Genomic DNA, 12,768 nt, shown 5'->3' with positions numbered 1-12,768 from the left:
CAGATAACACTTTCTATAAGGAAAATAACCATCCCAGATACGGGTAATTTGCTGGTGTTAAACAGCAGCTGTCAGGCCATAAGGAATCTTTAGCAAAATGGGTCCCCAGGTGGATGTCTGCTGGATACCCGGTTCTCATCATTCATATGCACATATTTTCTGACAATATTTCCCAATATCTGTGTGGTTTTTGTTGGTTGTCAAAGACAAAAAACAGGGGAAATGGAAGACTTCAATTTATTAATAACACAACAGTTTTTGAAGCTGCGGTTTGAATTTGGAAGCATTGGAGGGAGGGTGGAATAAAATGAGCAGAACTCAGCTGTCCCCAGATGGACATCTAGTGTTAGGGCCAAGAGGAGGTTGACTACTTATCATATATACACAGCACTGGTAGATGTGACAGATAAGGTCCAAGGGAGACCCGTGTCCTTTTGGAGATGCAGATGCAGTGCAGGTGAGATATCCTGGAGCATTGCAAATGGTGCTTTGTTTGGGCAGCTAAATCAGGCCTCAGCTGTGCAGGATTCCTCAAAGTATTTTCTCCTCTCATTCTTGGTTGGAAAGCAGCACTAATGAGACTGAGACTGCTACTTCTTCTCTCTCACTCTTTTTCTCTCTCTCCTTACTAATGGAGCCACTAATGGTGGTTTTAGTCCTGCAGTAATTATTATCCTGACCTGAAGCACAAGCTCACTGAGTGGAGTCAACTGGTAATGACTTTCAGTCACAAGTGATTTGAATGATTTTGAACCAGTGACCCAGCTGTTGAGGTGAAAGTTGCTATAATTATTCCTCTGAGCAATTTTATTTCCTCTGGATTAGTTTGTTTTACTGTTCTTCTCATAGTTTAATAAAAGAAACAGGAGTTGCATGTCTGAAGGCAAGTCTAAATTGATAGTTATTTAATCTCCCCACCTGTGTCTACATATGAAATGGAGATGTTTGAGCTAACAGAGATCTGAGACAGTGACTCATTTACTGCAGCACTACATGCAGCTGAACACTTCCCACTACTGAATGTTAGTGAATGTGTCCAGATCTGCTCTGCTGAGGTCTGTGAGGAGTTCAGCTGCAATGCTGCCGCTTGCTATTGCAGGTTTTTGCTAGCTCAGGTGTCTCTTCACTATGCTCTCTTTCACTGTGTAGCTGCATTTGCTTATAATTTTTGGACTCCTTTATTTTAGTAATGTATCATTACTAAAATGTAATGTATCATTACATTATCATCATGCTGTACAAGGTGCAGACTTCTCATGCTGCCTGAAACCACCTCTGACAGCCTGGTGTCACCTCTTGCTAGACTGGTTTTGATTGACAAGTTACTTGCCAGCCTGATAGTGGCCATGGTGTTTATGTCTGTGTGTTTGTGGATCTCTGTGAGGATAGTGTTCAAGCACTAAGGACTGCAAACCTGAACTTCCCCTAAGATAACTGTTTCACAAAGATGGGTAAGGCTAGAATTCTAAAGGTACAGGATTTTCTTCTAGAATTGCATTATTCTAGAAAGGTTTAGGCAAGATAATAACATCCACAAGACTGTTTTTTTCTCCTTGTCTTTCAACACCTACAGACAGCACTGGCTAAGAGGTACAGCCTGAAAAATTTTGTAGATGTTGGGAATTTCCATACACAGATGAATGTTCTTTCCCAATGACAGATCATCAGCTTCCATCAGCATTACTTTCCATTTGGAAGGTATGGCTTCTTTCTGGCTTAAGAAATTCCTTTTGACACCGTTTCTGGTTTAGGAAGCTGTACAACAACAATCCATTGTCCTGGATTTCAGAGGAATTTTTCATTGTTCGTTGCCATCAGGTTTTAAACCGTTAGTGTCAGAACCTGTCAACGTTCATGGATTTTTTTAGCTCTGGTAAGTTGTACAAGTTTTTCAGGTAAAGCACCAGCATTGCAAATGTATTTTCAAATTAAAATTACATTATCTTTATTTGGATACTTCATTAGATTGCTTTGCTTTTTTTATTAATTTCAATAATATATTTGGGTATAGCTTTGGCTTTTTTTAAATTTTTATTTTTTACAGTTGGGTGAGCAGACTGATGCATTTAACAAAAGTGAACTTTAGCCACTTGCCAACATGAACAATGAGGGTGTTAATGAGGCCAGAGCTGCCAACAGCAAAACCATGGAAGCTCAAAAATGCTGCCCAAACAAAGCAAAAACAGTGAACCAGTTTTGTGGTTCACATTAAAAAAAACCAGTGAATCAGACAAATAAAATGGGATGTGAAACAGAAATTCAAGACAAGGGTTCTGCCGGGGCTGAAAATCATGCCCCCTTTTTTATTGTCTTTGTCCTGGTAAATTTGAGGGTTTCTTTCTACACAGTGCAACACCTTCAGTGTTAGAAATGAGGAAAATTTACTTTTTATTTCCACAGCTCAAAATAATCTGTAGAATTTTGGATGAAGCCTAAGGGACAAGACATGGAGTTCCTCTATTTAAGACATACAAGGTCTGCTATTGAAGAGGAGGATGGATATGAGCTGTTACTTCATATGCTAAATTAGTGCCTAAATGAGTTTGAAAACTAATGCCATAGATTAAATTTGTTTTAATTTGTATATTGTATTTTTTTTTATATTGGACTAAAAAGATACTCTTCAATCTGCTGCCTTTTGGTACTGCATTTGGTGTCTTTTCAAATGGAAGAATTAAATTTACATACATACCTGTTTAAGACTGTCTTTCTTGGATACCAGCTGTTTTCTGCACTACCCCATCTCTTAAAAATCTTGTATCTTAAATAATTCAGCAAGGATCAGTAGATTTTTTTTTTCTGCAAGTGGAGACAGTGAACATATGATGACCAGTTGAAATAGGTGACTCATTGAAAAATTAGGTACAGAAACTACTATCTCCAGAAGATCCACTCAAAATGTCTATGTTTTTAGTATTCTGTTTGAATATTGTGCTGTGAAGGACTCTTGATATCTATCTACATTTTATTCCAGGATGAAGGATGGTCTGAAGTGGAAGATATCAAATGCCATTTATTTTACAGAGCTTATTCCTGTTTCACGTCTTGCCATCTGGTCTATGACAGCCTTGAAGTCTGTTAAGTCTACAAGTCTATGAAATAGCCTACAGCCCAGAAGTCCATGAAAAATGATCCGTAAAAAAAATGTATGGAACCTTGAGATTACCAAATCTTTACTTAATCTGTAGTGAATTCCTTGTGTTTTTACACATTGGGAAAATTAATTTGAGTAAATTGAATATTTCTCATTTTTCAGGTAAATTACATGGTCCAAGGAATTTTCTCTGAATATTAAAAAAAAAATTGTTTCATTAACATCAAGGGCATTTTAGTATTTTCTTTTACTTTGTCTTTCCAGTAAAGGTATTTGAAGTACTCAAGTGCCAAAGAAATGTAACCAACATTTCAGGTCCCATAAAGTTTTTGAATCAATTTCCTGTCTTTGAAGTCTGACTTCATATAGGTGAAATTGTGCATGTATGTGTCTGTGTGCCAGTTAATGCAGACTAGAGTCAATATATTTCAGTAATAGAGGTTATTTGTCCTTCTCTCACCAATAGCTGGGAAGAATTTGTATTTACTTAACTTCATTATTGTAGCAAAGGTTTGGCTGTTACAAGAATACATGCAGGCCCTCACGGGAAGGGTGGCAGAAAGGAGGGGGACAGAGGTGGTAGAAGAATTTGACTAAGGAAATTTGAAAGCCAAGGGAAAGTTTGGAGGTAAAGAGAAAGTGTCAAAGATGTTTATGATAAATTTGCACAGTCTTATTTTGTATGAGAAGCTGAGTACTGACACATTAAACCTTTTCTTATATATTGCAATTAAATTTTGGGACATTTTCAGTTCTTATATTTACATAAGTATTTTTTAAAACTAAACTTTTAGTATTTTGCAGAAAGTATATCAGGAACAATTTCTCCAATGACTTCTTCATGCAGAGTTATTTTACAATTTAATTGTTTCCATGCCTGTGAATTAAGTAGGCCAAGATTCTCCCCAGAGGGGATTTTTATTGTGAATCTGACTACCTAATCCATTTTAAATTGGCAGTTTATAACTGACACTTCATTAAATTGCAACTTCAGCATGCTGCTACAGTTGGTGCTTCAAGTTGGTTAGTTGGGACCTGATCCAGTATCCTTGCTTACACAAGTAATATTACAGAGGTGGCATCACTCATTGCTTAAGTGAGGTCTCCAGGAATACAGAAAAATATATTTTGACTAGGTCAATAATTGCCTGTAAATGTTGCTGGTCTTTTATATGTGACTCTGCTTTTGGATTTAACTGTATAATTCTGCACATATATTAGTCCTTCATTAACAGTCACAATAAATTGTGCAGCTGGTGTGAGATAATTGCATCTGTGGGGCATAGCAACATGCAAGATAGATATGCCAATTCCCTGAGGTTGTGATTAGTCTATAGGAACCATTCTCCCTTGAGCCTTCTTTTGGAATTAGCCTAAGTCTTTCTTGTAGGAAAGGCTCAGCATAATGAAAAATTTGTACTTCCAGTTCAAAATCTTTTAAAAAAATTAGTCAACAAAGGAGGGGGTAGGGGAGAAGGCAAAATAATTTAACTGCTTCCATAATACACTTCCTTGTGCCAGAAAGTACAACAAAGAAACATTTGTTCAAATGAAACATCTACTGACTTCTGCTAAGGATGCTGTGTGCCTATATGGCTTTGCTACCAGCCTGCCACTCAAGTTCCTCCATCTGAAGAGGGGGCATTCTCACAGGCAAATGTAGAAGAGCAATATTCATTTGGTATCAGTGGAAATGCACAGAGGGAAGTCAAAGCTCTTCAGAGTAATTTACTGAGTTCAGACTTATTAGGCTGGGATAGGCTGTGACCCTCATGGATACAGTGTTTATGCAGGACCTGTGCCAGTGATCCAGATAGACTTACAAATTCTTTACACCAATGTAGCTGTCCGTGATGATGCACAGTTGGGAACAAGTTCAAGTAGTCTGGCAGACCAGACTGCACAGAAAGATAATGTGAAAGTGCTTCCTGGGTTCACTTATTTAGGTTCACAGATGATACTGATGACTGAGGACACTCTAGCTCAGAGGATGACTCCACTTCCATCAAAATATATCAAATATATGTGCTCTCTGTATGACATCTGGAAGAATGTATGACCTAGTCATATACGACAGCTGAGTTCCCTGTTTTGCAACAGTGAAAAAATTAAAAACGCTGCAAACCTAGAATAAGCAAGGTAATGAGTCTGCCCTTGTAGTTTTAGTAAACAGAGGTCTACAGTAGGATATTTTCTTTGTGATTTCCTGAGTGTGCTGAGGTACTTGCCAAAGCTAATGCTTTTTTTGAGAGATATGAGAGTCTTTTAATTAAATGTTCAGGTGCCAAAAAATTAGAGCAAAATGCACTTTCCTTCCAGATTTTACAATGAAGGGAGAGAAAAATCACATTAATATTACAGAAGGAGTGAAAATTTCTTGAAGGCAGGGAGGAAACTTTGCCTAGCAAATAAAATGATTCCTGAGAGTACAAGAAGCATTTGAATCTTTGAGAAAGTTCTTCATTATTAGGGGAATTTTTTGTTGGCAGAATAGTTGGCATCATACACATAGCAAGCAGCCATATGCTTTACAATTCATGGAAGTCATGTATAAGTCAAGAAAAATATTACCATTTATTTAATCCTTTTACAGCTCCATAAATAAGTGTCAGATTTGTTGAAAAATATTGATTTTTTTACAGTCTGTTGAAGGATTGATTATCACTTTTCTCTGTCTCTGGAAGAATGTTTCACCAGAAAACCATGCTTGTACATATCCAGGGGACAAAGCAAACAAACAGAAGCACAGTTTATACTTGATAATGTAGTCAGGTCAACTATGTGTGAAGCCCCTTCAGCTGCAGCAGTTGTTGACAACCTTCACAACTAAATTAAATTGGATTTCTTTTGTTTATTTTCTTTGGAACCATTCATATATAAAGGGCTCTAAATGTGAAGTTTCCCTCTTGGCTTCCACTCTGACTTGTGTGAAATCTAACCTTTTGAACTCACGCTTCATTACCTTGGAGGTGCATGAAGGCAAATCACTGAAAGTTTAGGCAGGCACTAGTTTATTCCAGAATCTATCTCTCTCTCTCTCTCTCTCTCATAAACTTTTCACACAATGAACAAAAATTCCCAGAACTGCACAAAAGATTCCGGTCAGCAGGAGCTGTTTGACTCACACACTGTTTTGAGAGGTGGAAGCTGTTGACCTGGTATTTGATTGTTTTCTCATATGCAGATGGCTTTGGTTTCAACTTATGTTCACTGGAGGCTCAAAAAAATACCAAAAAAATATCTACTTCTCCATTCTTGAGGAATTTAATTCTATTATGTCTATGGTATTTTTTTATACTTGGTTTCTTGATGAATCTCACATTTGTTTCTTGTGAAATTACTTTACCAACTTGGTCTTCTGATTTTTCACACATCATTTTACAAAAGCACAGCATAGATTTTAACTTATCTCAGCATAAATGTCAATGTTTGTCTTACTAAAATGAGCAGTTGCAGTTGAGGAAATTGAGAAAGAGAGGGAAATTGTAATAAAAACTGCACAGATGGCTTGATACTGTGGTACCCACCACCACACTTAACACCCAGTTTTATCCTCTACTTGTTATTTGCTTGGGAAATGACTGGCAATTTAGCTTTGCCTAAAAGTTTTCCCTTCTCAGTTAAAAACAAGAAAGAATACAAAGTGAATTTTGTACTCTGTCTACACTACCACAGGCCTGCATAGTATTTTTCTATCTGTTAAAAAACGTAATAAAATATTTTCTCTTTCAGGCAGCACTAGAGGGAAGTCACTTTGCTAGGTGCTTTGAAAGTGGGTGCCTAAAACTGCAAATTGTTCCTTCACAAATTCTAACATAGCTCAGTGCCAGAGATTTTAGGACATTTCTTACAGCGTTTATTCCTGTTAAGGATGTCTTTTTCTTGTCTTTTTCCAAATTTCTTCATCACTGATACTGATTAGATTTATCTTTGTAGAATCCTCTGTGAAAGGGGCAAGAGTGACAAAATCTGGCCTGCAGTAAAGAGAGGTTATTCAGAATTAAAAAATCAAGTGGTAAAACCAAGCAGACACTGGGTGTCATTTGCACTGACAACTGAACATTCAGGCATGAATTATTTATGTCAGCCTCATGCAAAATACCGAGGAACTTGTTATATAACATTAGATATTGCATTGGCAGTCTAAATTTTGAGCACTGTGTATAATGCTCATGATAGCTGAACAACCTCTTCACAGCTGAATGGTTATTTGGAAAGTGAAAAACTTGTTAAAAGCCTCAGAATAAAATAATGCAAACTTTTTGTTATGCATTTTAAAGTCATGATGGTTAACAAATCATTTACCATGTTAATATGTTAGTAATTCCTATCTGAACAGGTCTGGCTCAATAATTGCTGCAAGACATCATTCATTTGTATTGCTCCAGAGAACATACACTGTCTGAATTCTGTTCATTAATTCCTTCCCACCTCACACATAAATATGGTACTTGACATGCTGTCCTTGGTGATGTATAACAGCAATTTGCTTCTGACCTCAAGGTCACTTTCTTTTTGCATGTCCTCCAAGCTGAGATTTTGGGAAGCCTGTATGAATGCTTATGGTAGAACTGGTGCTCTGTAATAACCCCTGTTGCTACGTGATAAACAGTTAATTACTTCTGACGTGATCTGGTATTCTAAAGATACAGACCTTTTAAAGATGTGTTTGCTGTGCCTCATGCATGCCAAACTTTATTTCATGGACTGGAAGGAAATATTTACCTACTTCCTTCCTTATATAACAAAGCACTTCATACTGAGTTTGTGCTGCTGTTTGCAGATGAAAAAAAATTATCACTGTTTGCATTTTATTTCCAAGACCTGAGTTTCATAAATGAATAGGCTCAGACTAAGATCTGCCTGAGAGAGGCTGGCTGGAAGGCAACTGAAACCTCTCCACTGGGAAGACATAATTCTTTATCATAAAGTAGAGTTTACTGTAACTATTGTAATTAAAATAAGACTATGGTCTACAGCTTTTAACCCACATACCCACAATTCAGTAATTGCTGTAAAACTCTTACATGAATTTGTAAGCTAGAGAGTTTTAAAAGCATGATAGAAAGGAAAAATAAGATCTATTGTGGGGCCTGGAGTGGTGGCTGGCGGCCCTGTCTCAGAGGACATTCTAGATACAAAGAAGAAAGAAATTAGAGGTGCTTGTTCCCTTTGCTGAAGGCTGGCCAGTACACATACTGGTTGGAATTTCCATCTGTCCAGAAGAAAAAAAGAAACAAACAAGGCAACTGTCTGATGGGAAAACTTAAAGAGCAAGGAAGAGTGAGTGATGTTATTAATTATTTGATTGTAACAATATATTAAATGCTAAGAAGCAGGAAAAGATGGTTTTTTTTGCTGAGAATCATGTACATTGACATGTGAGTCTGCTCTGTTTAGAGATGGAGATGAAATTATAGACAGTAGTTCCAAGAGCTGTCAAAGGAAAAAGAAAAAAAAAAAAGCTAAATGAGCTTCAATAACAGCCTTCAAAAGCCTCCTAAAATATATTTCTTTTTTGGTTTAGGTCACTATGACCTGTTAATCAACCCTCTACTTCAGTTTTGCAATTACTCTGCCATCCACTCCTCACATGTGCCAGTCACATTTCCTTAGCCCTTCTGATGGTTTTCCAGAAGCATTTGGAGAAATGGACTTATGATTTGTCTAAATTTCAGAAAAGTAAGTCTTCTGACATCTGAGAAAGGCTTTCTAAGGCTATCTTTGAACTGCATCACTCAGGGAACAGAGAAAGTGCATTGCAAACTATTAAGAAGTGTGATCTCAGCAGACACGCATCTGACATCCACCTCTGCAGGCTTTGTGATTTCTTTATAGTTGTACTAATGAAAATTAGTGTGATTAGAAAGGTTTTAGGCTATTAGACCCCTTTTATTATGTGCATTTCAAGCCTTTTATATTTTCAGATATTTTCTAAACAGTCTGGTCATCTCAAATGTATGACTAATGTATGACAGAGGGAAGAGGATATATACACTTGCCTGAAATGAAGGTTTAGTACTTGAAATGGGGGAACACAACTCTTAGACTCAAACTTTTCATTCAAGACATTTCATTTAAGCTTTTATAAAACTAAAGTCAAGATGCAATCTGTAGAACAGATGATGCGTGCAGCCTCTAGACTGTTTTAAAGATGAATACAAGAAGAAAAAAGTGTATTCAGGAACCTAAGAATGGTAAGCCATATTGATTAATAAAATGTAGAAAGAGCAGAAGGAGTAAGGACAATAGTCTATAACTGCTTTCCACCCTCATGGCTCTATTTACCTTTCTCAACAGATTTATATTTGTTGCTTATTTGGAAATCTCTAAAAAAAAGGAGAGCAACAGAAAATGGAAGTGTGAAATTCAAAAGAACAGGGCAGAAACAGTACAGTGGTAAGAAAGAAAGTAGTGCGGCTTTTTCAAACTGCTCATTCACCAGCAAGGAATACTGATCAAGAAGCTGGAGAAGGTTATTCACCTCTGCCTTTTTATTCTCCTCTTTCTTTCACTCTGGATTTGCAACTCTCTTGACATTTAAAATCAAAACTGTCTGGCAAATTCAAGAAAAATGCAAGGTTTAATTGCTGTATGAAAAAATGCTTTTTTGGCACTATTGTTTGAAGAGAGGAAAAAAAAATTTGTATGCTCCAGGCCTAAACTGTGCTACAGCACCTTAACAGGAGAGTAGAAGTAACTGGTTGTGTATAATTTATGTGCAACATGCATCTGTGTTACACACAACCACAGGAGCAGACACCACAACTGAAACAAGAATGTTTTGATATTTTTTTCTCTGGTTAGATGGGTATCAATTACATTTATAGGTGAAAGAGAAGGAAATATGTTTATTTTCCAATATTACCTACTATGCTGAGACAGGTCCACTTTTTACTTTTGTCCTGTTGTTTTTTATAAACTGGAATATTAATTCTCAATTTGCAATAAGAACAATAAAAATTCATACTGTTTCTCAGGTACTCAAGTGCTAAGGTATGTTTCATCCAGTTTAAAAATAAAAGAAGAAAGTGGTTTTTTAGAAAAGAAATCACTGCAGTAGTAACATGCAAGATATCTTTACAGGGAGTTTGAGGACTATTTAGAAGGACTGTTATGGTTGAAAAAATGAATTTGTTTTCCCTGCTCTTGTTTGCATTGCTGGTGCTAAGATCCCAAGCTGAATGAAATCAGGCCTTTTTAAGTTGCTATTTTTTCTGCCAGACAATGAGAACAGTTTCTCAGCATGGTAAAGGAAAGCTTTTGAAGGAAGAGAAATTAGTTTTTTAGTTGTTTGTTTGTTTCCTGGCAATTCTACTTAAGGAAGCTTGTGAATTTCCAAGATATCCCTTGACTTGGTCTAAAAATTCAAATAATCTTGATATGGAAGATGTGAGAGCCTGAAAGTGTGAGACTCTGCAGTCTTAGAAAAGCTAGTAATCATTTGTGTTCTCCAGTGCCATGGCATGAATGGCCAAGTCACTTTGATAACAACAGGACTCTGCTCCTGAAGATTCAGCACCTAGTGAGGGCTTCCTCTTCTATCAGGAATTTTTCTTTCCCATTGACAGCTCTGATCAAGTATCTAAACCTTTTTCCAATCACTACAAATGAAGATAACACTTAACTGCACTGGGACCCTGGAAGAATTAGATAGTATTTCTGAAACATTTTGAAAATGCTATAGTATCACAAATCAGAGTGGTTTGGTCTTCAGTTTCTGAATGTTGCCAGATTAAGGCGTGGGTGATATCTCTGGCATGAGCAGTGTGATGAAGGAAGATGTTCTACTTCTGACTTGGATATCAATATGTCATATTGCACTAGGCTCATCTGTGGATAGTACCAGTTTGCTCCTGATGCCATATAGATGTGTAGCCTGTGACTCTGTATAGTATTGCCATCCTTTGTGCATTTTACATTCCACACTTGATGCTATTTTTGTGCTGATTTCATGTTGCTCTAATTCCATCAACTTCAGCAACACCCCTTTTATAGCAAAAAGTGTAGAGTTTGTGTAGTCTCTGTATATGGTTTGAATTCAGCCTAATAAGGTTCAGTTTTTTGCTTTATAAGAGCAAGACTTTTCTGTTTTCATTTATTCTGTTCAGAGTTACCATGCACAGGTTGTTTGGTTGTTACTCTTACTATGGTGGATAGAAATTTCTATTATTAGTGTTTCTTGCTGAGGTATCTGGCAGAAATGCAAATGGAAAAGCCATGATCTGGAAGGCTGAAATGACTGAATTAGTTGTACTTTTGAAGCATTCTTTAAGTTTTCCATAGAATCAGATTTTGCTTCTATTTTTATTGTGCTTTCACAGACATACACTTACTTTGACCAGTCCCTTAAAACTTTAACAGCGCTTAACCCATCAGTCTGCTTTGTGCTTTACATCAACCAAAAAGTGTTGAAACTCTGGCAATCTTCACAAATTCCACACCATATTTGTCCTTGCTCTTGCAGTCCGTAACAACTCTGGCAATGGCCTCAAAATCCACCAAAAATCATTTTTTCACTTGGATTATTAAAGCTATCAAAGAGCTCTGTAAATATAGCTTGGAGCCCTTTCTTCTGCAAAACCAGACATGTTAAAAGGGCTTAAATAGCTGCCCTACTGGATGGAGAGGAAAATTATTAGAAAGCACCAATCCAACGGTGCAGGCACTCAGCCATCTGCTACAGGGACAGGGAACTTTGCAGGCAAGAAAGGAAGATATTTTCCACTTTCCCTTCAGATTCATAGTTTGCCATAGTGACAGTTCACTGTGTTTGAACCCTGCTGTAGCCTTTCATACTGAGATTTTTCTGATCAAAATGTGGGATTCTCAATTTGTAACAACTTTGGTATATTCCCTGAATTTACTGATGATCTGCAAGGACACAAAGCCATGAAGAAAAAGCTCCCTGTTTCTGCAGACATTTCCAATTCTGAGAAGATCAGCTTAGTTAATAGTAGAATTTAGGTCAACTAGCTGTTTCCTCAAGTGGAGCAGAATGTACTCATCATTTAATACTTTGTAAGCGTATTCGGTACAGAATAGACAGAACAAAAAAATGTGGCCATCAAACTGATGTAAGAAGTATTCTAACATTCACCATTTTAGAACTTTTCAGTTGTCTTACAACAAATAAAATATGCACTTGTAAAATCTTCTTTCCTCTGGTTATGAACATTATCCTTGATCAGTGCCTTAGTCTTTGAAATGCTGATGGTTTCTTTCTGCTGCTCTTTAGTACGACTTTTTCTGTTATAGTTCTCACGCTGTTGTTGTTGTGCTGTTATTCCCACCTGCTACACCTGCAAATCCTCCTGTTTTAAGGCATGATTGGATGGGGTTCTGAGCAACCTGGTCTAGTGGAGTTCTGCCCATGGTGGGAAGGTTGGAACTAAGTGATATTTAAGACCCCTTTTATCCCAAACCATTCTATGAGATTTTATGATCGTTATGACATTTCTCATGTGAATCAACTGCTACCTGTGTGGAATTGGCTCTTTTATAGCCACATTCACATAGACCTTAATTTGAAGCTTTTAATTTCCCTCAGTGTAGATAATAATAACAAATAATCAATAAGTATTACTCAATGATGTGCATGCAAAGACTGACAACAGATGTCTATGCAACACCTGCAGCTGATCAAAATGTTCACCAGTCAGTGCAATTAGTGG

General features: G+C 37.0%; 1 long non-coding RNA gene across 1 annotated transcript; it reads left to right on the top strand.

The window, feature by feature from the left end:
• Positions 1–1,750: 1,750 nt before the first annotated feature.
• On the top strand, positions 1,751–3,315 carry LOC148184836 (uncharacterized). Its single transcript, XR_015772027.1, has 3 exons — positions 1,751–1,873; positions 2,401–2,475; positions 2,975–3,315. It is a non-coding gene; the product is annotated as an uncharacterized LOC148184836 (long non-coding RNA).
• The last annotated feature ends 9,453 nt before the right edge of the window (positions 3,316–12,768 follow it).

Source organism: Pseudopodoces humilis, chromosome 2 (genome assembly GCF_049639895.1).
Source record: "Pseudopodoces humilis isolate 2021_Gansu_Grassland_sample_001 chromosome 2, ASM4963989v1, whole genome shotgun sequence".
Lineage (NCBI taxonomy): Eukaryota > Metazoa > Chordata > Aves > Passeriformes > Paridae > Pseudopodoces > Pseudopodoces humilis.
Note: the sequence above shows the minus strand (reverse complement) of the source record. Positions and strands in the feature narration are given on the sequence as shown.